We start from the raw sequence: 24,511 nt of genomic DNA on the forward strand, positions 1-24,511 counted from the left end.
TTGAGAGCCTACATACATTGGATCTACTAGTTCCTGCTATATGCATGTTTTTTTATTCTTTCTTAAGAAACCTAAGGAGGTTAAGTCTGCTCTCTCCTTGAAGAAGCCATAACTCCACCTCTGAGTAAAGTATGTTTGTGTGATGTTCAGGAACCCCATTCAATTAGATTCCACAACATGCTTCTTGGGAAGCAAGAGTCACTGGCGGGCAGCTTCTAGGTGCTCTGGTTTTAGCAACAGCTGACTCCCTGAGGGAGGCAATCTTTACCCAATGTGCACACACGTGAGATAATCCCCCCCTATTCACAGGCTGCAGTGTTCCCACAGCAGGAGAGAAGCCCTGTGTCTATGGAACTGCCCCTGTGGGAAACACTAACTTGTAGAATTATGACAAGTTAGAATTCAGCTGCAGGGGGACAGGGGGAGCAGGAGAGCCCAGCAGCTGAAAATACAGTACCAGGTGGCGTCAGGGCCATAGCGCATGAAGGCTGGAAGGAACCTGATCCCGGCTCCCACTCTGCTAGGTGGCCAGGACCGACTCTTTCCTCCCGGGCCTGTGACCACTGCCTGAAGATGGGACCCAACACAGTGGGAGTTTTGATGGAAAAAGAACACACAGGGGACATGCTGCCGTCAAGGTGCCTGTGACAGAAGAGCCATGGCCTACAGCTGAGAGACTTCTTAGTGCACATCCCACCCTGGGGGTGGGTTTCCACCCACCTGTCTCTGGGCCACCTCTCCTGAACCCCAGGGTCAACTACTGCCACAACACTCACTTGGCCCCTCCATCTGTCATTCTACTTTGTCCTTCCATCGTTCCCTCCCTGACATTTCCCGTTTCTGAATCTGCTCAATGACCCACCGTTTCTACTCCTGCTGGGGAAAGCCCTGCAATCGCACCAACTGGCCCGTTTGGAGAGGATGGCTTCGCAGCGCTGGTGCTTGGCTGGAGCTGATCTCCATTCTCGTTCCTTGTAGTGACAGTTTTAACTCCTCTCTCGCCTTCTCAAGGCTCCAGCTTCACTCTAGCTCCCCATATCCCTTAGCAGATGTCCTTCCCTCTTACACTACACTGACAAATATCCTGGATTTACTTCCTTCCTTTTCTCCCATTTCAGGAGAAGAGGCTGTCTTCTTTGTTTTCAAAGATAAGCTCTCCACTTTGGCCCTTATTTAATCTCCCCAATCTGTCTTTCTTCTATCTCTACTGTCTACTGACCTGCATCTCAAATAAATCACTTTGTTCATACCTCCCTCACAGTAACACTTGCTTCAACATTCCTCAAAGCCAAACATCCTGATGGAATCAACTAGACACATTCCTTGTCTCTATTTCCTCCATCCCTCAGTTTCCTGTTTGCTCCTCCACACCTCCTGGAACAGATTTCTCCAAGGTGGTCGTATGCATTATGTGCCCTGGGACCACCCAGCTTCCCAATGTAGCACACAATGTGACTTCCTAAATCAAAGTTTAAAAGATGCCTCTGTGTTGCTGCATCTCATGTATGCCGAAGAAGAAGAATTTAGATGGTTATCAAGCAGTACAAATATTCTAACTGTTGTTCTTTCAATAAGGTAGTTCATAACTTGTAAGAACAGAGTTATTTATTGATTTATTTTTGACCTATGAGCCTCTAAAAAGCTAGCTTTGAGTGGGACAAAAATGTGGCTGATAAACATTTTTATTTTTCCTGAATTGGTCCTTGTGTGAAAAAAAAAAAAGAAGGTTGTTCATTCTTTCTCCAAGGTCTGTGGAAGCCAGTTGGATTCAAAGGTATTAGTGTTATGAAAAGCCCTTTTAGAAAAGCACACATGAATTTAATTTATTGAGATAGGCAATTTTATGTGGAAGTTTAGTTTCTGACCCCTATTGAAATCACAGAAAATCATGAGGCTCAATTTTGGTGTTTAAACTAACATGCTCAGGGGCATGAATGAAAACTGGGTAAGTTGACGAGCCATGTAAACAAAAATGAAGATATTTTTCCAGATACCATGACCATTCTCAGCACCAGAGGAAGCCATCCCCTCCCGGCACAAGGAGTCCCCTGAAAATCGAGGGATTTCAGAGCTTTCTGGTGTTATGCAAAGGTACTCCAATTACAAACTGTGTGAAGTTTATTTTCCTGCGATGTTTCATTTTTCCTAAAACACTTATAAAAGTAACATATATTCAAATCCAAAACATTTGCAACTACAGAAAATCACAAAGAAGAAATTCTAAATTAGTTACTCAGAGAAATATACTGGTTGATGTCTTTCTAGCCTTTTTCCAGTTATATATCTACTTAAAAAAATAACTGAGAACATACTAAATCATGGTTTTGTTACCTGCTTTATTTAAATATACCTTGATAATTTCCCCATGCCATTAAATATTTCTTTCTTTCTTTTCTTTCTTTTTTTTTTTTTTAGGAGATGGAGTCCCGTTCTGCCCAGCCCGGCCAGAGTGCAGGGCACGATCAGAGCTCACTGTAACACCGAACTCCTGTCAAGTGATCCTTCTGCCTCAGCCTCCTGAGTAGCTGGGCCTACAGGTATGCACCACCAAGCCTGGCTTATTTTTAAAATTTTTTGTAGAGACAGGGACTTGTTATGTTGCTCAGGCTGGTCTTGAACTAGGTGATCCTCCTGCCTCGGCCTCCCAAGGTGCTGGAATTACGAGCATGAGCCACCGTGCCCAGCTAAGTACTTCTTTTACATCAGCATCATTAACAGTTACATAGTGGCTTATTCTGTGGACACACCACAGTTAATTCAACAACATACCTTTTTTGGACATTGAGTATTTTTCCATTTTTATTAGAAATAATATTGGGATGAATATCTCAGGGACAGACTTTTGTTCACAGCTCCGATTAGAATAAATTCTGAGGATAAATTCCTGGATGTGAAACTGCTAAGCCAGATGACATGCACATTATTCAGGGATTTGACACGCACTGTATTCCAGGCTGTACTCCAGGGCCTGCACTAGCTCACAATCCCACCAGCAGCGCGTGAGAAGGCCTACTTCCCAAACTTGTATTAACGCTGGGTATGGCATTAAAAACAAAGCAAAGCAAAACCCCAAATTTGCCAACAGGATAGATGAAAACTTAGTATTATGGGCTTCTAAAAAAACCTTTAAAATTAACAAAGCAAAACAAGTTTATTGAGATAGCATTATCCCCATTTTACAAATGAGAAACTGAGATTCAATGCAAGTAAAATGACTTGGAAACAGGCTTATTTGTTGGTTCATTAATTTCATCCAGAGTTCCCAGCTGGTGTGTGGCAGGCACATGCTATAATACGGCTTACTGAGGTGTGCTGAGGGCCTGGGGCGGCTGGAGTCTTTACTCTGGTTGCGGTCAGCTGGGAGTAGCCTCCTGCCTGCTGAAAAGCTCCTTCAGTTTAAACCACTGTACAGACAGCCTAATGGGCTACTGCATTCCCTGAGATGAAAACAACTGGGGAGCATTAAATTAAAAAAAAAAAAAAAAGGACAGACCTGGGATGTAATGTGGTGAGCAAGACAGACGCAGTCCTCGTCCTGTGGGCGAGGGGCAGCCGGTTCCGCAGGCAAGAGCCATCAAGCGTGGTGCAGCGGAGGAAACAGGGCAGTGGAAAGCACCTGATTAAGTGTGCGTGTTGCAGGGTGGAAAGGCATGTTTCTAGGAAGAGCTGTTTAAACTGAGACCTGAAGAATGGAAGACGGCCAGAAAGGGTGGACAGCAGTGTGTCCAGCAGTGGGAACAGCATGTGAGGCCAAAGGGGAGAAGCAAGGCAAGTTCAAGTTCCTGTATCTGGTGCAGAACGAGGGGTGGGAGGTGTTAGGAGCAGAGAAGTTGGGAGAGCCACAGGGAGAGCCCTCTGGGCAAATGCAAACTCAAGGAAGTTTTCTCTGTGTTTTAAATAAGGAAGAAAATGATGAGATCTGCTTTTCAGAAGGGTCACTCTGCCTGCCATATGAGAGTCAGCAAAGATAGACCAGCATTTATTTGTTTACCTCATAAGCGAAACTCACATTAGGCATTTTGAGGAAGAAGAATCGTGGGCACGCTGCCACACAACTCTATCAAATGCTCAGCTGAAAGAAGCGACCTTCAGCTAGCTTGTACCTTTAATCTATCTTCCAGATTTCCTAAAATGTACTGGTGGAGCAAATCAGATCAGCAGAGAGTGGGCCCTCCTCTCTCACCAAATGGCTTCTTGGTCTAATGATGTGAGGGTGATCAGGGTTTGCTCGTCTAGCTCTATTATTCTTGGCTTTACTTGGTCTCTCCCTAGTCTTCTTTTCACTTTTTTCTCACATTTTCCATACCTTTGCGGGTTACCTTAAGTCTTGTTTGAAGTAAGGCAGAGGAAAAAGTTAAATAGACAAAGGCACAATGATAGGGTTTTGGTTAGAATCTTTGTATACAATGAAAATACATCAGTAATGAAGAGATGGGACTCTTAAAACTGTGACTGGGAGAAGGACAAGCAATATAATGGTTCTGGGATAAAGAGAAAATGTATCAAGTGGTATCTGGGTTATTAAGTTTGATTTGCCATGAAATTTTTAAATATCATGGTAATATTAAAGTTATTGAACTTTTAATAAAGAGATCTATTCTGAGATAGAAAAAGGTTAAGGAAGAGTGTTCACTTCTCATCTCAGTTAAACACAACTACGACTTTCTGCCTTTGTGCTCATAAAATGTGGCCAGAGCTAAAATCTCAAAGACCTGAAGGGCAATTCTGTCAAGAACTGAGTTCTTATTATTTTAGATTATTCTATATACTCTTTCTCCTAATCATACCATTCGGTCGTTGCTCTTCCCATTCCTAGATGGGTTTTAGAAAGTGTCCTGAACCTGGAGACACACACGACATGCAGACACACATAGTTATTTCTTTTATCATTTATCCCTTATTTAAAAATTTTTGTTTAATTTTTTCTTTCGTTAGACTTTTTGCTCCTATCATTTAAATTCCTTAGCAGTTCGCTTCCATTTCAAGTGTGACTCTGCCACCTGGTTCCTAGAGACAAGGACAAAGGCTAAGCTGGCCTCCTTGGGCTTCCGGGGCTCAGTTACCTTAGGGGAGAGGCCCCGCTGCAATTCCCGGGGAGACCCTGTGCACCACGGTGCTATTTAAGTGTGGTTTAAGGAGCAGCAGCAGCAGCACCACCCGGGAACTTGTTAGAAATCCAGTGTTCTGGAGGCTCGCTGAAATTTGAGAACTACTTGCTGCACCATTGCCAGTGCGACGCTGGACCCACCCGGCAAGCCACAGATGCTGAGCCAGCAACAGCCACTGCACTCCAGCCCGACTGAGGCTGGCCTGGGGACGTCACCTACTCCCGTTGTCCTTTGATATATTTCTGTTGATGTGTTCCAGCATAAGAACACAGGCTGTGAAGCAGCTCTATTATCAACTAGCAGTAGAACTTCAGGTGTATCCTGAGACCCTTGGCCTGTCTGTACTGTTTACCTTGATTTAATGCAGTCACATAGCTACAAGCATTTCGAACATTAAAAATACTTTAAGGGCAAGATGAAGCAAGTGTGGCCAAAGTCTTGACAGCTGTTGATTCTGGGTCATGGGTATGTTGGGATTTGCTGTACTGTTCTCCACTATTGTATTTGTTGGAACTTTTTCATAACAAAAATGTTTTTAAAAATGCTTTCATAGTCTTTATTAGTATTATTATTACATTCTGGTTTCCTGATGGTAGCATAGCTAAACATACTGAATAGGAATCAGGTGGTCTGAGTTCTAGTTCTGACTCTGATGTTATTAACTAGCTATATAAAAGTGGGCAACTAATTTAACCTTTCTGTTCCTTAGTTTCCTCCATTGTAAAGTAAGGGGTGTGTTGGGGCTCTTTTGGTGGCAAGACTGAAACTTGAGTCAAACTCTCTTAGGCAAAAAGGCTCAATCACAAGACCATACAGAGGCAGGGGTTCTACCACACCTAGCTGTATGATCTTGAACAAATTATTTATTCTGTTGGCTTTAATTTCTTCATCTGTAAAATGAGAGATACTTCATAGAATTGTCTTAAAAATTAAATACAATGATGTAAACAATAAAGCACTTAGCAAAGTGCTCATTAACTGAGTACATAGTGTTCACTGTTGATTCATTCATTAATTCATTGAAATTTCTCATTGCCTATGTAGTCAGCCACTATGCTAAGTGTGACTACACAGCAGGGAACAAAATGGGTAAGTTCAGAAAGGAAGACAGACATTAAACACACACAAGTATTATGAATTTTCCAATTATAAAATCAGCTACAAGAAAAAGAACAGATGAGACAAAATCATTTAAATAGGAAGAACCTATTTAAATGGAGCTAGAGGCAGGGGCTGATAAACTTGCAATAAATTGTTTCTCCTGATTTGTTTTTTCAAACTTATGAAGACATATGGGTGTGTATTAAGACTCATTGGTATAAAATTATTTTTATTTTCAATTATAACTTTTTATTTAGAATTTAATTTTACTATACCAAATTACAAAATGTAAACAAACTAGTACCAGAAAAAACTAGATTGATCACATACAAAACACTTTTTTAAAATATTGGTGCTTTTGCACCTCTACAACAGTAGCTGTAATGGCCTTTATTAAGAATAGAAGAATTCATATCTCAGATTGGTTCTCACGGGAGTGAATTTATTACAGGAAAGATCAGAAATGCAAGTGATATTGCAAAAAATTTCTAATTTTCAATAACAGAATAAATGTATGAATAAGGAAAATAGCACTATTTGATGGGGGTGGGCAGAAAAGACCCAGTAATTTTCCTGAACTAAAAAAAATCTTTCATATTCAAGTACTCACTCATGCAAATAGGTTCATGGTTCATGCTGAGGGTTAAATGATGATTTATTTCAAAACTCACATACAAAACTAAATTACATTTTAAATTGAGATCTCTTTCTACCGAACATCCTTGCCTGGGCTCTTTCTACTTCTGCCTTTCCTGCCGAAGGCTATCATAGAAAAGAAACTAATAGACTAAGGAAGGGGGGGCGGATTTGCCAGCACGTTTCTATGAATTATTGTTTTCTTCTTCAAAACATAACATTGCTTTGCTTTCACTAAATACCAGTCCTCACACAGCTCTATCAAAGTAAAATTTTCTGCAGAAATTAGGAACAAATAAGAGAAACACAAGCTTTAATTTGATGCCTATTTATTGCACTTAATAAATATAATTTAAATTACCTGACTTCTAAATAACTTCCTGGAGAAATGTGGCATTTCTGTTAAATAATGTGTCAGGGAGGTCTATGAAATGATATATTAAATCAAGAATGCTTTATATTTTGAGCAGTTCTGCAGGTAATTGGTTTATACAAAAATTAATTTCATACTTCTTGGTCATTCTTCCAGAATAAATGATTTTTAAAATACAAAATAAAATTTCCTTTCTTTAAAACAGAACCCAAAACCTTAATCAAACCAAGCCAATTTAACTTTAATTTCCTGCACAAATCCCACATTTGAGCTTTGAAATGAGTTTTTGGGGATAACTGTTTTGCAAATGTCTTCCCAGAATCTTATTTAGGAGTTTTCTATTTCTTCACATGTCTCAGGTTATAGATACTGTACGGTAGCAGACGATGATGTAAATTCAGAGCTTAAGGAAACTGTGAAGAAAGTAAGGACACAAAACCTATTTTAAAAGAAAATTAAATTTTAAAACATGTTTAAGAGAAATGCAAGAAATGCAAAAATAACAAATATTTTTGGCATAATTATAGTCAGACCATGGAAACTGGTATTAAGAAAAACTTTTTTTCAAGGAAGAAAACAGAAAAGATCTGACATGAATGAGTTTTTGAAAACCGACTGAAAGAATCTTATTCATTTAGGAGGAAGATAAGAAAGACTGGCTGTTAAAACAAACAAACCAAAAAACCAAACCAAACAAAAAACTACTGAAATGAATCTTACCCCACTGTCGACCTCTGAGATTCAGTCTTCAAATTCAAAAAGGAGCAAATGGTGACCCTTGAATTATGCCACATCAATTCAGCTTAAATTAAGGATATGATATTTATACAAAGACCCTGGAATTTTCAAAGAAAGGTGATTCCTACGGTCTCATCCATGAAAATAAAAATTTCTAGCACAGTAGTCCAATCTCTTAATGTGTTTCTCAAATTCCTTAAGGGCAGGGACCACCTACCCAATACTTCCATTTCTCGTCCTGTAACACCTAGTCCCTGCCCATGAGAGACGTATACCTTTCCTGGTCCAGCCAGATGGTTTAATTCTCTGATCCTCACCCTTATTTTTAACTTATAGGACTCTATTAAAAAAAAAAAAAAACAAACAGCTTGGTTCACCTACACAAAATAGGGTCAATGAATTTTAAAGAGTCTTTGAAAAGCTTTAATAAAACAATTTATAAAAAATGAAGCTGAGAAATAAAACTGTCTGTCTCTACAGCTTTGGAGACTACCCGGGAGCTGCGCATGAGCACCTGCCCCAAGACTGAGGTGCTCACCTTTGCCTCCATCTCCTCACCGCCCCCTCGGGACCAGGGTCTTTGGTCCAGGATGGTGTTTGCGAACACAGACATCTACAGGGACCAGGCTGGAACAGCAGGCCAGCCAAAAAATGACTCTTCAGAATTTGGTCTGTTGGCTGCTGTTTTGCCATCTCTTGTCTAGGTAAAAGATCTCTTCTGTGAAGAAAGTGTCTACCTAACTTGGTGCATGTAGCTCCTTTGCCCTAGAACTGGAACCCTCTCTCCAGATACTTCTGCGTCTCTTTTGTGGGGCCAATTCTTATTCATCCTCTAAGACTCAGCTCAGACATTAAGAAGAAACTCGTCCAAGAGCACTTGCCTTCGCCCCCTTCCCCTGGGTGGTCTCCAGGTCTGTCATCAGGCCCTCACAGCACTTCTCAGTCCCTGTGCTGACATGAGCTGTTGACCTACCTGCCCGTCCCACGACATTGTATTTTTTAGTGCGTTGACTCTGTACTACTCGTATATATTCTCTGTACCTAAGAACGGTGCCCAAATGAACCTTTACAGACCATGCCAAAGAGAGAGCACCACCCTGAGACTACCACTCACATAACACTGAACAGTAAGAATAGCATTTCATCAATGTCTGATCTTTTCACATCATCTTACTGGAAAAGAGAGGAATCCAAGTGAAGGGACATTAGACTAAATGACCTTAAAGAAAGACCTAAGAAGTGTTTGCTCCTATAACATATCTGGATATTTTCTGGTTATAACAAGGGACGCAGGAACTGATGAATCCCCCACCCCTAGGATTGCTGTCACAGCTCACAACGCTTCAAAATAGTCATAAATGCTTTCTTTTTTCTCATGATGATGAGAGAAAGAATTGTAACTTTCAGAAAATCCCAGCATTTCTCTTGTTTACTCATTATAATGACCACTCATGATGATATGTACAAAAACTTTCTGCTAACTTTTTGTTTTCATACCTGGCTCAGAAAAATGAATGATTTTATTTTAAGAACAAAGTTCTCTACATTAGCACCATTATTAATATTGAGGCCAAATTCTTTCTTCCTCCCACTGAAATCACTGGTTAACACTAAAAGAAAAAAAAAAGAAATTTCTATACTTATAAAATGTTTATGTTCTGATTACATTAGCAATATATACACGCCAAGAGACTAATCATAACAATTCTTAGAAACTCCACAGGGCTTTCGCCTGGCCGGGTACCTATCTACTGGACTAGTGTGCCTGGGTGATGAATAATATTCACAGCTTCCCTGCAGCCCACAAAATGTTTACACTTGCTTAAGTGCTTACTGGTAAAACCTTCAGTAAATTTGAAAAATGTCTCCTGTAAATCCCTATAATACTTAAGCTAAACCTGGTTCTTTAAGTTAATAATGCCAACTAAACAAGCCATTCATTTCATTTCTAAAACTCAATTTTCATCATTCATTTCAAAACCAGGTAGTGGCTGACTCTGATTCCAAGTGTTTTAATTTATCCTCTGTAAATAACCTTTCGCTCTGTTCTTATCATGCAATCTCTCCTGCTTACAGCCCACACCTAAGGCGTACAAGTTATGGATCACTCTCATCTGATTCATTAAGTTGGAAAAACTAATGCTGACATGTATTATTTCCCTGTCAGCATCGTCAAGCTGGAAAATGGGTAATTCAAAGGAGACACAATCAAAATATACATGTCTTTCAAAATAACAAGGAGCAAGGCCCAGCCCAGGCCCCCTCCTATAGGAAGCTTTCATTGTCCACTCTGTCCTTATTTCTATCTTTGACCTCTTGGAGAACTTCTTGTTTGTATCAATTTATTCATTTCATTCAATACATATTTATGGACTGTCTTGTCCTGTCTACTAAGCATTTTGTGCATCTGGCTAATTTTTTTGCCCAGATTATAAACTTTGAGCATTATAAAAACAAAACTGACAATGTGGATACATTACAGGTGACCAATACATTCTTGATGAATCAAATAAAAGAAGGGAATTATTTAATTGCAAAATATTTAGATGAAACATTAGACCTTAACATTCTTAAGAAAGATTAATTTTAATTAGGATAGAAGAGGAAAAAAGGTATCACTTTAAAAAAATACATGTGTAAGATGCCTTAGAAATTTTACTCTGAAGGACCTCAAGTTTGATAAAGAGGGCAGATTAAAGGTATCTGTATTTCTCTGTTCTCTGAAAACCTAGAGGAGAACATACAACAGAAAACACCAATGCTGACAGAACCAGGAAACACTCCTACAGAAGAGCTGCCAAATACAGCGACGGCAGGGAGGGGAGTGAGAGAGGAAACACACCTCTGTACATCTGAGACAAAACGTAAGACTCGGTAAATACTGAACTGAAGAATCTCTTCCTTGGGCTTTGACTATAACACACAGAAAGAATTAGACATAAAGTATGTATGCTGGGAATGTGGAGGCGGATTATAGCTAGAAAGTAACAAAGTAGAGTCAGAGCTGAGACATCTGGCCAAGTGCATCGTATAGTCACGAGGAGGCTGCCCTGGAAGCAGCCTTAGGCGCTTTGCCCGCCATCCCCTCCTCTAAGGCTGAACTGTCCCCACACCCTTGTCCCTTCCCCAGGGCACTGGACTAGGAGTGACCCGTCCGGCCCAAGCTTGGGCAATCAAATTTTCTCTCACAAAGCCTTGGAACTGGGACAGAGAACTCAGCTGGAAGACCTGAGAGGCTGAGGCTGAGGCTGCAGTTTCGATGATGAGTCAGTTTAAGTTGAAGAGAGGTCAGAACAGCCACACGGAGAGAGAAAACTGAAGCAGAAGCACAGAGAAAAGCAGAGGTGACCAGTGAGGCTGGAAGCGGAACTGTGACTGGTGCAGTGAGAGAGCCACTCTTTCAGGAAGTCTGGCTATGAAAAGAGGAGGAAAAGAGTAACTTGATGGAGCAGCTGCTTTCGCAGATGTCTGTCTGGGACAGAAGGACCCCCTGTCCAAGTATTAAGTCAGAAGAGAAGGTCCCAATGGGGCAGCAGGGTCGGAAGAGGTGCTGGAGAGCCCTTGGGGAGAAGTCTGAGCTGGTCTGCAGGTCTTAGAGTGTGGAAGACCTAAGGAAGAAGAGGGATTCCAAATGCCCCCAACGACATCCGAAAACAGATGTTAGATTCCGGCAGCTACAACGTGCTGGGGCAAAATACTTGGTCGTATCCTCCTAAGAATAACTGAGATATATCTTAGTATATCTTAGGGGAAATATTGGGAATTTACTTTTAATCACTCTTCTTCTGTCCCTCCCCTTGACCACCCTGAAACTACTAAATCCATTTCATCCAATTAGGACGAGTGTTGCAAGGAGACACGGGGCTTCATTAAGTGGATGCAGTTCAAGGGCGCTGGGGACCTGTGTGATACGTAAGGGGTGGAAGGAAGGGAGTTACTAGTGAGGACATAAAGATGGCAGACAAACATGAGGCTCACAGGTGTCAGAAACAAACTACCTCTTGACAAGTCCTACTTACCAACATGTGCGTCCAGACGACCAGAAGCCATGAACCCCTAGGCTGTGATGCGGCTGTGCTTTCACTCAGCCTGCAGGGAGCAGATGCAGTGGTCTGGCTTCAAGTTAATAGGGGCAAACTCTGGCGAGGAGCTGAGAGCAGAGGTTAAGACAGCTCCATTATGACCCCTCTGCAGCACTTCCCTCCAGACTTCCTCAGATGCAGATGCAAGAGCTCTTTAGCCAAATGCACCGTGACTCCAGACTTTTCCGTATGCATCTGGGATGCTTCCTAAGTGATGTGATGTGCAGTGTACTCAAACTCATCAAGTGGCCCCCAAGCCATTAAAGACTCTGATAAATAATTCTATTATAAAGGCCCCAGGGCTGAAGTAAAAAGCAGAAAGCCATGGGGTCAAGTGTTTGCACAAGAATTACATTTGGTAAATAGAAGCTGCAAAAGGATGTTTCTATTAACCACCTGCAATTACTGTAAGGCCACAGTGTTCTCTGGAATGGACAATCAAAATAGCTAATAACTTCTTGTGTCCTTGGAAACTTTTAGGATGAATTTAAACATGTCACCTTAGTATAAAAATGCCTTTTCTTTCCACTAGTAAGGAAAACAGGAAGAGTAGTATTTTCCAAAACATGATAAGACAATCATTTTTTTTAAACTATGAGTGATACCTTGGACATACGGAATTGGCATTTTCCTTTTTCTTTCCTCCTCTGTGTCTGCTCCCAGAGTAGAACTAAGTAGCCAAAGTGAATACTTAGCACACTCTCAAGGAAACACAGTTCTGCCTTGCACTAGTGCCAGATGTCACCAGAACAGCAGAACGGCTCTGTCTGGAGAGCTGACTACCGCTGGAAGGAACTGGCATTTTATATAGGCAGTTGACAGATAATTAAAACGTAAGTACTATCCTCTGTATTCTCCTTGGGAAAATGAAACAAATAATAATGATGTAATTTCATACGCTTTATTCTCATTAAATGGCATTTTAGTTGTAAAGGTTTTCCCCTTTGATTTTCAAAAAGATTACAGAAAATTTTATCTTGCCTAAAATGTAAAATGTTTTTACTATAACTATTTAAAAAATAGTCAATTATCTTACTATTCCTTGTTTATTAGATGTATTCAATGTCACTTTCTCTATCATCTGAAATAACACAAATAAAAGGCAGTTCAGTGAAAAGCAGGCAAGCCGTACTAAGGCTGGTAATCAAAGCTGTATCAGGACTGTATGCATTTCCATTTTCTTGAAACACAGTGGAGCTGCAGTTTACTGAGTTTATCTAGGTCAGCCCTAAGGGTAAAACTATACTATACTCAAAATTATCCTTCAAAATCCCCCGAAGTCATCCATAAAGTACACGCAAGGGTAGTATGCACAATTCTGGAAAATAATGACTATGTTCAACAGAGTTTGAGAATCACTGAGTTAAATTAAAAGGGGGAACAAAAGAAAAGCCTACATTTAGATGGCTGGGCATTCGAACCATTCTGCCTTTAAGAAGACTCTCAGTAGAGGAGAGGAGGAGAATTCTAAGGGGTTCTGCTTCCCTGCAGGGTTTACCCCGTTCGGTCTTCACACCGCGCGTCGGCAACCTGCCCGAACACTCATGTATTTCTGGTGGTGGCAGGTGTGAGGATTCGACACAGCAGTGGAGCTGCAACTTCTCTGGGATTACGTTCCAACGTCTCCCTTAGAGTGAAGTACGTGACACCTGTGGGAAGAGCTGCAGAATTTAACGAAGGGGGAGATCCATGTAGACCATAGAAGATGGAAACATTTCAGAGAAGAGGTAGAGAGGTATTCCTTAAAGAACAAACAGAAGTTGTGGAAGAGAGAAAAAAGGAGAAGGCACATAGAACGGAACAGCAACAAAGGCAGGGAGGGAGAGATGGGCAGGTAATTTGTGGGAGACCAGCAATCCGCAGAAACGAGGAGAAAAGAGGCCTGGAAAAGCAGATACAGCCCAACTGGACGTGGAGGCAGCGGTAGCCAGCCTCGACTCTGAACTGGACGATGGCAGAACTCCACCTCTCCTGTGACCACCCTGGTCCACACTATCACCGACTCCCACCAGGACCTGTAACAAGTATCTCTTCACTCCTGTGACTCTGTGTTCCATTTTCCCCAGGGAAGCTGAGGGGCTCTTTTAATCTAAATCTGATCACACCAGTCCTATCCTTACAACTCATTTCTGGCTTCCCACTGCACACAGAGTTCAAGCTACACTTCTTTACCAGGATCTACTTTCAACTTTATCTCATGCCACTCTCTTTTAGAATTTATTTGTTCACTGGTTGATGTTCTGCCTCCCCTACTGGAACATAATGAGGGCAGGGACCAGGTCATGCTGGTCATATTCCAGCATTTCATTTAGCACAGAGCATAACATCCAGAGATGCCCAGGATAGGATTCTAAAAAAAGGAATAACAACAGCGATGACAGCCCTATCATTCACTGACACTTCCCAAGAACAGCCATTTTCTTGCACAAACCCCTGAGGAAGGGTGGATTTTGGCACACTGACCTCGTGTCTTGTCATACTCTTGCTAAATTCACATATTACTTCTAGTAGCTTTTCTGCAGATTTGTTTGAACTTTCCTTGTAAACAATCATATTTTTGTGAATAGTTTTATTTCTTCCTTTCCAACACATATGCCTTTTATTTCTTTCTTGCCTTATTATACTAGTTAGGAGCTCCAGAGCAACACGGACCACAGTCCAGTTCTTACAGAACAGCCCTCACAATGTGGTCTGGTCTGTACATTTTCCTTAACCTCCTTTCCAGCTTCATTTCCTTACTATTCTCTTGTAAAAATCCTTTACGTCTAGCCAGATTATCTGTTTTTATGCTTAAACTCATAGCCTGCATTCCCATCTTTCAACCTTTGCTCACCATGTTCACCTTGCCTGGCATGGTCTTTGCTTCACTCTCCACCTACCCAAAGTCTATTCGTCTGTCAAGGTCTACAACCCATCTCTCTAATCTGAATGCTAACTCTCTCCTCCCTTCTCTCCACTCCCATCAGAATGGCCTTCTCATTGCCTTGACAGCATATGCCCTGTATTCCTGCCTTGATCTTTACTTCTGTATTTCTCCCACAAAGTGAAGTCATTTCTGCTTCTCTATCATCTGTCTGTCCATCCTTCCATCCGTCCAACTGCCCATTCATCAATCATTAAGCATCAGCTATCAGTCAGATACAGTAGCTAGGCATGCAAGCTCCATCATGGCAGGAATTTTTATCTTTTGTTCACTGCTGTATCATAGCATTAAAATTGGTGCTAACACATATCAGGCATTTAGAAAGTATGTGTTACATAAATAATCTTAGGCATTGGAGACAAACAGGTAAAAGACTCAATCTGTGTCTTGTAAGAACTCACAATAGAACAGAGAAAGAATGTTTAGCATGGCTTACAGGGGCCTGACTTGGAAACATAAATTAAGGTACACAAGGAAAAAGACAGATTTGGTAAAGAAAATGAATTGGGGTATACACACACACACACACACACACACACACACACACACACACAGAATCTGAGATATCTGCAGGAACATCATTCCAGTAGAGATTTTCAAAGGAACTCGGCTAAGAAGAGCAATGTGGGCTGAAGGTATAGACAGTGTGGAGCATACACGCAGGGAAGGAAGGAGGTTAAAGGCCACCAACTATGGAGCAGAGGAGGAAGGAACAGAAAGGAACAGCCAGAGTGGCATATTTCTTGCTCATCCTTTGGTTCTTGGCTTTAAGACTTCCTTCCCTGCGATAAGTCATCCTTGACTTCCTCAGTTTCAGTTAGATAATCTTTGTCTCCCAAATCAAGTGGGGCCTGTCCCTGTTACAGTATTTAGCACATTACACATAAGATGCTTATCTGGTTGGTATCCTGCAAGAGACAGAAGTGTGTCTTGGTCATCCCGGGCCCAGCATAGTGCCTGACTTGTAGATGCATTAAAAAAAAAACATTTGTTGAGTGAACTGTACCTCTGAAAGCACTTAGTGTCCTTTTTATGCACGTGTGTGGCCATTTCCTCAATGTGATTCAAAGAGAATGAAGACCGTATCATTGACCTCCTTGCAACCCTAGCAACCAGCATGCTTCTCTACATAGACAACATTCCCCACGGAAGTGTCCTGAAGATGACAGTATGAAGGAAGGATTCAATAACCTGCCACTGTCTACTTTCCACTGAGTAGTTTTTGCCCACCAACTTCATCATGATGACGGAAACACACAATTTTCACTCTCTGGGTTCTGTTATTCACCTAGTGTTCTCGCTTCCTTCTCCTCATCCTTTGAAAGTAGCCTGAATTTCTTTTATTGTATTATTGTCTAGTAAGTATTGAAATATTTATATTTTAAAGCAAATTTTGAAAACAGATGGAAGTTCTGTGAACAACTCTACATTTCTCTACAGTTTTAAATCTCTTCTCTAATAATGAACTTTTATTTACATGATTTTATGGACCTTATTATGATCTCCACAACGATGTTATGAGATGAACAGGCTAGGAATTATAACTCCATTTTACATATGAGGATGTGGTAGGATGGAAAGATTAATTAAATGACCTGCCAGGTTAGAGTCAGTCAGGTAACAGTTTCAACAGACCATCATTTCCATATGAAGAATATCTGGAGTATGTGAAGGCTGAATGTTTTCTATTATGGAAAATGTTTTAAAATTGCTAAATAACTTTGCAGTCACCAAGTCAAAACTGGATTGTGCTGAATCTGACTTTTCAGTAAGAAGGTAAACTACTCTGATATTTACCTTCATTACGTGATTTTGAGTTTGGAGGTTCAATTCATAAAGTGGAAGTGGACATGTGGGAAGAGAGAAAACCCAAGTGGCACCCCACTTTATAACAACCCACTTGCTTGGGATCTAACGCATTCCCACAAGACCTAATGCAGTCTCATGAGAGCGAGAACTCACTCACTATCTTGAGAACAGCACCAAGACATTCGTGAAGGGTCTGCCCTGTAACCCATATACCTCTCAACACCACCACACCGGGGATCAAATTTCAACATGAGCTTTGATGGGAATAAACAAATCATAACCGAACCATAGCACTCACTCTTCAGTGTAAATTCCTGACATGTGACACATGAACTTTAAGGTGTGTTCTCTACCCAGAGAATAAAAGGGAGCTCTAAGCCCAACCCCCTCCTCACAACAATCATTTATAGCCATGACATTTTTGCCAGAAATATCAAAACAAGTTAGTGTATTTTACTTGTCTTTTACAAATTATAAGACAATTTAAGATATTGGGTGCCATTTTAAAAAGCTATTTAAAGGGGGTCTGTGGTACCATGCACAGGCAAGGCTCAGAGATACTGCGGCTTAAGTTCCACACCACTGCAATAAAGCAAGCCACATGAATTTTTTGGTTTCTCAGTGCATATAAAAGTTATGTTTATGCTATTTTGTAGTCTCTTAAGTGTACAACAGCATTATGCTTAAAAAATCCAATGTACATACTTTACTTAAAAAGTAACTTTATTGCTACAAAATGCTAATGATCACCTTAGCCTTCACTGAGTGCTGCTGGGGGTTGATGGAAGTTGACTGATCCCGGCAGTGGTTGCTGAAGGCTGGGGCAGCTGCAGCAGTTTCTCAAACTGAGACAACAATGGAGTTTGTCCCACTGATTGACTCTTCCATTCATGAAATATTTTCCTGTAGCACACCATGCTATGCGATAGCATTTTATCCTCAGGAAAACTTCTTTCAAAATTGGAGTCAATCCTCTCAAACCCTGCTGCTGCTTTATCAACTAAGTTTATGGAATATTCTAAATCCTCTGTTGTCATTTCAACAATGTTCACAGCATCTTCACCAGGAGGATAGTCCATTTCAAGAAACCATTTTCTTTGCTTATTCGTAAGAAACAACTCCTCATTCATTTAAGTTTTATCATGAGATTGCAGCAATTCAGTCGCATCTTCAGATCTACTTCTAATTCTAGTTCTCTTGCTATGTCCACTGCATCTGGAGTTACTTTCTCCACTGAAGTGTTGAACCCCTCAAAGTCATCCAGGAGGGTAGGAATCAACTTCTTCCAAACTCCTGTTAATCTTGATATTTTGACCTCTGCCAATGAATTGAATGTTCTCAATGGCATCTAGAATGGTGAAATCTCTACAGAAAGTTTTTGGTTTACTTTGCTCAGATCCATAAGAGGAATCCCTATCCTTGGCCGCTGTAGCCTTATAAAATGTATTTTTTAAATAATAAGGCTTGAAAGTCAAGATTACTCCTTGATCCATGTGCTGCAGAATGGATGTTATGTTAGCAAGCATGAAAACACCACTAATCTCCTCACAGGTCTCCATCAGAGTTCTTAGGTGACCAGGTGCACTGTCAATGAGCAGTAGTATTTTGGACCTTTTTTTTCTGAATAGTAGGTCTCAACAGTAGACTTAAAATACTCAGTAAACCATGCTATAAACAGATGTGCTGTCACCCAGGCTTTGTTTTTCCATTTATAGAGCATGGGCAGAGTAGATTTAGAATAATTCTTAAGGGCCCCAGGATTTTTGGAATAGTAAATGAGCATTGGCTTCAACTTAAAGTCACCAGCTGTATTAGCCCCTAACAAGAGAGTCAGGCCATCCTTTGAAGCCAGGCGTTGACCATTCCTTAGTCATGAAAGTCTTAGAGGCATCTTCTTCTAATAGAAGGCTGTTTCATCTATATTGAGAATCTGTTGTTTAGTGTAGCCACTTTCATCAGTGATCTTAGTTAGAGCTTCTGGATAACTTGCTGCAACTTCTACATCAGCACTTGCTGCTTCACCTATACTTTTATGTTAATAGAGAAGGCTTCTTTCCTTAAACCTCATGAACCAACCTCTGCTATCTTCACACTTCTCTTCTGCAGCTTCCTCACCTCTCTTAGCCTTCATAGAATTGAAGAGTGTTATTTAGGGCCTTTCTCTGGATTAGGCCTTGGCTTAAGGGAATATTGTGGTTGGTTTGATCTTCTATCTTGACCACTAAAACTTTCTCCCTATCAGCAATAAGACTGTTTTGCTTTCTTATCATTCATGTGGTCACTGGAGTAGCACTTTTAATTTCCTTCAAGAACCTTTCCTTTGCATTCCCAACTTGGCTAACTGGTGCAAGAGGCCTAGTTTTTGGCCTATCTCAGCTTTCAATGTGCCTTCCTCACTAAGCTTAATCATTTCTAGCTTTTGATTTAAAGTGAGAGGTGTGAGACTCCTTTCACTTGAACACTTAGAGGACATTGTAGGTTTATTAATTGGCCTAATTTTAACATTGTTTTGTCTCAGGGAACAGGGAGGCCTAAGGAGAGGGAAAGAGACAGAACAGCTGGATGTTCACAAAATAATTTAGATACACTATACTTTCCATTTATATGTTTTTTTCTCTTTTAGACAAGATAAACAACGGGAATTTGTATGAAATAGCCTTAAAAATAAGGACATTCTAAGAGCATCATAATCATCACCATCCATTCCCTTTATATAGGGTGGCACAGAGTTATCACCCAAACTGGAGGTTGTCGAAAGCGAGAGAGGACACTATCAATAATTCTGCTGGGAGAATAGGTGTAAACCAAAACTTTCCTGGGCAAAGCCACAAGACATTCAGCCCAATTTACAATCATACCATGTGGCTGAACACTTTCCCTGCACAATCTCTTTGAACCTAGCCATCCGCTGATACACACACAACACTGACACCTTCCCTCCTTTCTTTCACTGACTTGGTTTAATTCCTAGATCTAGCTGAATAGCTAGAGACGCATCCCTGGGCTACAATGTCTGGCCAAGAGCTGCTTCCTCCCCATTGCATCAAGGCCATATACTCTAAATGGTTCTTGCTGGGTTCTTTGGTATATTTTGTCTCTGGCTTTCACCAAGGGATGCCTCAGAAACCTGTTCGATCCATTTGTTTTCCTCTACAGAAGTTGCTGAGGGCATTCTTCTAACATCATCACTAAGTATCCCTTTTTATTTTTTAAAAACTAAGGGGCAGAAGTTTGGTCTTCCTAGAGTGGTGTTTTTTTCTTATGGACAAAGAGACTTTTAGAGACAGTTATGTGCAGCTGTTAGGAACTCAGGCAAATTTTGGTTCTGACACTTAGAGCCTCAGTTTCCTCATCTAAGTATTGGGAAAAATTTAATGGTATATACCTCACAGTGCTAACATGAGAATTAAATATAAATAATGCATGTAATGCTTATTATTATGATGAAACTGTGATTTCACCAGAAAATGTAAGATGAAATTTACAGTTTTACCTTATTAACTATGAATTTGATAAGCTTTTCTTATTATCTTACCATTTATTCTGTATTCTATTTTCCATAACACTTTCATTTCTCTATTTTGCTAAACAGTCTTATGATACCTTTAATCCTTTTAATAATAAAGAATACATTAAACAAGCAAAAAAAAAATATCTTACACTGTCTTGCTGTCTGCTCTGTAGGGTGTTAGTGTGCACCCCTCCCTGCCATGTTTTTCTGGAAGAGAGAACTAAAGCACAGAAGATGGCAGCCAGGTGCACATATAACTGCATCCACAGAGCCCCAGAGCAGAGGGCTGCCTTAGGGAATTTCCTCAGGTCCTCAAAAAAATCACACAAGTAGTCCAGGGTTATATGTCTTTCCTTAAGTATGACTACATTACTTTAACTCTTTAGAAGTAAATTTTATTCACTTAAATACAAATTTAAAACAAAAACCTGTGATCAGTTTAAAAAGTTAACACAATATGTTTTTTTCTGTGTTTACAGTATGTGTTTAGACTGGAAAAGAACCGGTCTATGTACAAGGCTGAAATAGCTGTCATCAGCAAAAGACTTTCAAAGGGTTTCTTTCCCAGACTTCCTATACTGCTGCCCATTGACAATGACAGGGACCCACACTTTACAGGCCAAACTGTAAATTAAGCCTATGAAGCTGTACAGATTCAACAAGGCATATATCATTCCAGATCAAATGGGGTAGTAATTATGAAGAAGAAAATTTCAAAATAAGCTGGCTAAGCTTTGTACTTAAATGGCCAACAGCCATCATGAACATGAAAACTTCCAAAGCTAAGAAATAAATGTTAAGGGATTATCCATAAGACTTTCTACTATACCCCTATAGCCACCCACTTATAAAATGTCTATGTAGTAGATAATATTTTACTAAATTATGAAGATACTAATTGGCAAGATATGAAGTCTTCAGTTTTAAAACTATGTTTCTCAGTATGAGAAGATTTCTAACTCAGACTCTTAACAGTTCCTTGGGTCTATTTAGTAAAATACATCCTGGCTATAAAAATAAGTTTGTGTCTATGTCTTTCAGGCCTACAATTTGCCCTCTAAAATAGCAATTCAGATTTCTTCTCACAAATGAGATTCTGCCTGGGCCTTCTTGCAAAAAAAAGTTTTTAAAGAAGACTAATAGTGGTACTACAACCTCTTTCCTTTAAAAGAGAGCCAGTCATAATCCTGAAAGACAAAGCTGTGAACATCATAATCCTGAATGCTGAAATCCCAAAAATATAATTCTGGAAAATATAATTGTAAAAATTATTTACAAGATATTTATTTACATTTTTAAAAGGGAATTTATTTGAGAAACTCATTAAAAACACAAGAGAACACTTCACTTTATTGTGTCACTTGACACAATAAAATAGGCAGTAACAACACACATACTTTTGCAAGCATAAACACCCAAGTATAGTAACGACAGTTGCACGGGTATAAGAGTTATGAGCAGACAAACCATATTCATGAAGAAATAGGTAAAGAAGGGAAATATATAAACGCATATCACCATGCTTGTGCATTATGTGCATCCACCTGTATATTAACCGTGGTCATGTGAAATACTGTGACAAACAGAAGTCTTTTCATGAGATCAGTCGAAAACTGCATTGGATGACCACCACATATGCAGTCACCTAAAGAGCTGAAATCTCAAAAAATTTTATCTTTTACAAATGCAGATGTACAAAAAGGATATCTCTTCAATTACTGAGGATGTGTCAATGTTTTTATATGCATGCACAATGCTCACACAAGGTCAACATTGTGACAATGCACTTTCATGGAGTCAAATTTGCAAAAACTAAACAAAATTAGAACTCTCTGAAAGTCTCTATACAGTTTATACCTCTGGTATTGGAAATGATGGGAAGATGAAATACACTGCATAGGAAGTTGTAAAAAATAACGCTGACAATTTAAATGAAAAAAAAAACAAACCTAAAAAAAGAAAAAGTAAACAAACAAAAAACGAAATTTGATATATGAAAAAGTATATTACAGGGATAGATTATGGGCAATTGCATGGAGGAATCCATGAGAGTTGGCCAACTTTCACAGTCATTAACTATATTTTGAAGTCTCTGATCATGATTAATAGCTATTTTTTCTTTCTTTTATGGCATGGCTCTCCTCAGAGAATACATTCACATTCATTTTCTACATGGCACTGCTCTTTCTGAAATTATTCTGTGATTTGACACGCACTGATATGAGCATTCCCTACTAAATCCTTCTATCTTCTGTGCCATGCTTCCGTGTTATTTTGGGTATGCAGAAATCCATTGTGCATGCACTCATATACAGACCACAGATTTAGTGTAAACATTACTGGTGATAGAACAGCAGCACCATTGCATAGGTGTCTTCTTATCTTACCATGAACATAATTATCTCCCAACCAGTTAGTAACTTTGTTGGCTTCTTCAGTCAAATGAGATTTTAATTCATTAAATGCTCCTGGGATGCCATCAGCTAGAAGAAATGCCAATGCAGGCAAATGATGCATCTTTAAATTGAAGTTTTCGTTGTTGCCATATTGCATGGCCACTCTATGCATCTGAATTTTCTGCCAAATGCACTGAGCTGAATGGTCAAAACAAACTTTATTGGTAACCCCTTGAAATTCACTTCTGGAAGCCCTAATCGCACCTAATTCCAAATCTGTCATTATGGTTTGGGGACTCAATTTAAATCCATTTTCTTCTACAAAGTCCACAAAATCTTCAAATACGCATTTACAAAATGCTTTACTTTTTCCAGTCATTAATGTATAAACAAGCAGATAAGTTTTAGAATTTCTGGATCCAACAGGAACATGAATTGTACATAGCTGATAAAAAATAATGGGGACAGTTTTGAAAGTGCCATCAATTAGCTAAAGTGAAGCACGTGCTGGTTTTTCTATGTTAGATTGGTGGTAAACGTCAGGAGTCTGTCTTCTTCAACAGTCGAATCCCTAATCAAGAATAGCTCACTGTCTAATGTGTTTTGTAACACTGAAGAAACCTCAATAACAGCAAGTATCTTTGATTCTGAAGGTCGCTGAGGTTCTTGAGTTCTTTTTATTCTCTGACAAAGGGTGTTTTCTGAAGGCAAGCATTGTATGTGAAGGGGCAGAAGTACAAAATTGAATAATTTGTCAGGGAAGATTTCTTGTATTTTTTGCCTGCATTTTGACTTCTTATATGATCTTCAGAACACCTGCTGCACTTGCAATTGGAGAATAGTTATGATTTATAAATTTTCTAAATATATGCTGCCCATTTGAAAGTCTGGTTGTTGCTTGCCTATCACAATTAAGCAATTTTCTGCTTTTGAAGCAGCAATAATAATGAGCTTTTAAACTTTTATCTTTCATCATTAAATAGCCTTATACACTTAACTTACCACAGCCTTTTTGTGAGGGAACAATTTGACAGATCTCTTCCATTGTGTTGTAAGAAATACAGTAAAAGGGAATGAAATTTGGCATCCCCAATACGAAAATCTGTATTAGTCAGGGTTCTACAGAGAGCCAGAGCCAACAGGATACGTATATAGATACATGGGAGGCGATTTATTAGGGAAATTGGCTCAGACAATTATGGTGGCTGAGAAGTCCCACAACAGACGGTCTGTAAGCTGGAGATCCTGGGATGTGGGTAGAGTGGCTCACCATAAGCCTCAGGACCAGAGCTCTACTGGTTTAAATCTTGGACTCCAAACAAAGGCCAGCAAGCCTGCAGTTCTGATGACCAGGGCAACAGAAGAAAAGTCTGTCCCAGCACTCAGAGAGAGACCAATTTTCCTTCTGCATTTGTCTTCTCTGGGCCCCAAGTCAATTGGAAAGTGACCACCAACGAGGGCAGATCCTTCCCATCTAATTCACACAGACTCACACATCAATATACTCTGGAAACACCCTCACAGACACATCCAAAATATTAACAATATTTTACCCGGCCAGGCACGGTGGCTCACGCCTGTAATCCTAGCACTCTGGGAGGCCAAGGCGGGAGGATTGCTTGAGCTCAGGAGTCTGAGACCAGCCTGAGCAAGAGTGAGACCCTGTTTCTACTAAAAATAGAAAGAAATTAGCCAAACAACTAAAAATAGAAAAAATTAGCTGGGCACGGTGGCACGTGCCTGTAGACCCAGCTACCCGGGAGGCTGAGGCAGGAGGATCGCTTGAGCCCAGGAGTTTGAGGTTGCTGTAAGCTAGGCTGACGCCACGGCACTC

General features: G+C 40.1%; 1 protein-coding gene across 1 annotated transcript in view; it reads right to left on the bottom strand.

The window, feature by feature from the left end:
* Window positions 1-24,511, bottom strand: part of LOC105816119 (protoheme IX farnesyltransferase, mitochondrial) — a 136,181-nt gene that overhangs the window by 16,266 nt on the left and 95,404 nt on the right. The gene's annotated exons all lie outside the window — the stretch shown is intronic.

Source organism: Propithecus coquereli, unplaced genomic scaffold (genome assembly GCF_000956105.1).
Source record: "Propithecus coquereli isolate 6110/MARCELLA unplaced genomic scaffold, Pcoq_1.0 Scaffold355, whole genome shotgun sequence".
Classification (NCBI taxonomy): Eukaryota; Metazoa; Chordata; class Mammalia; order Primates; family Indriidae; genus Propithecus; species Propithecus coquereli.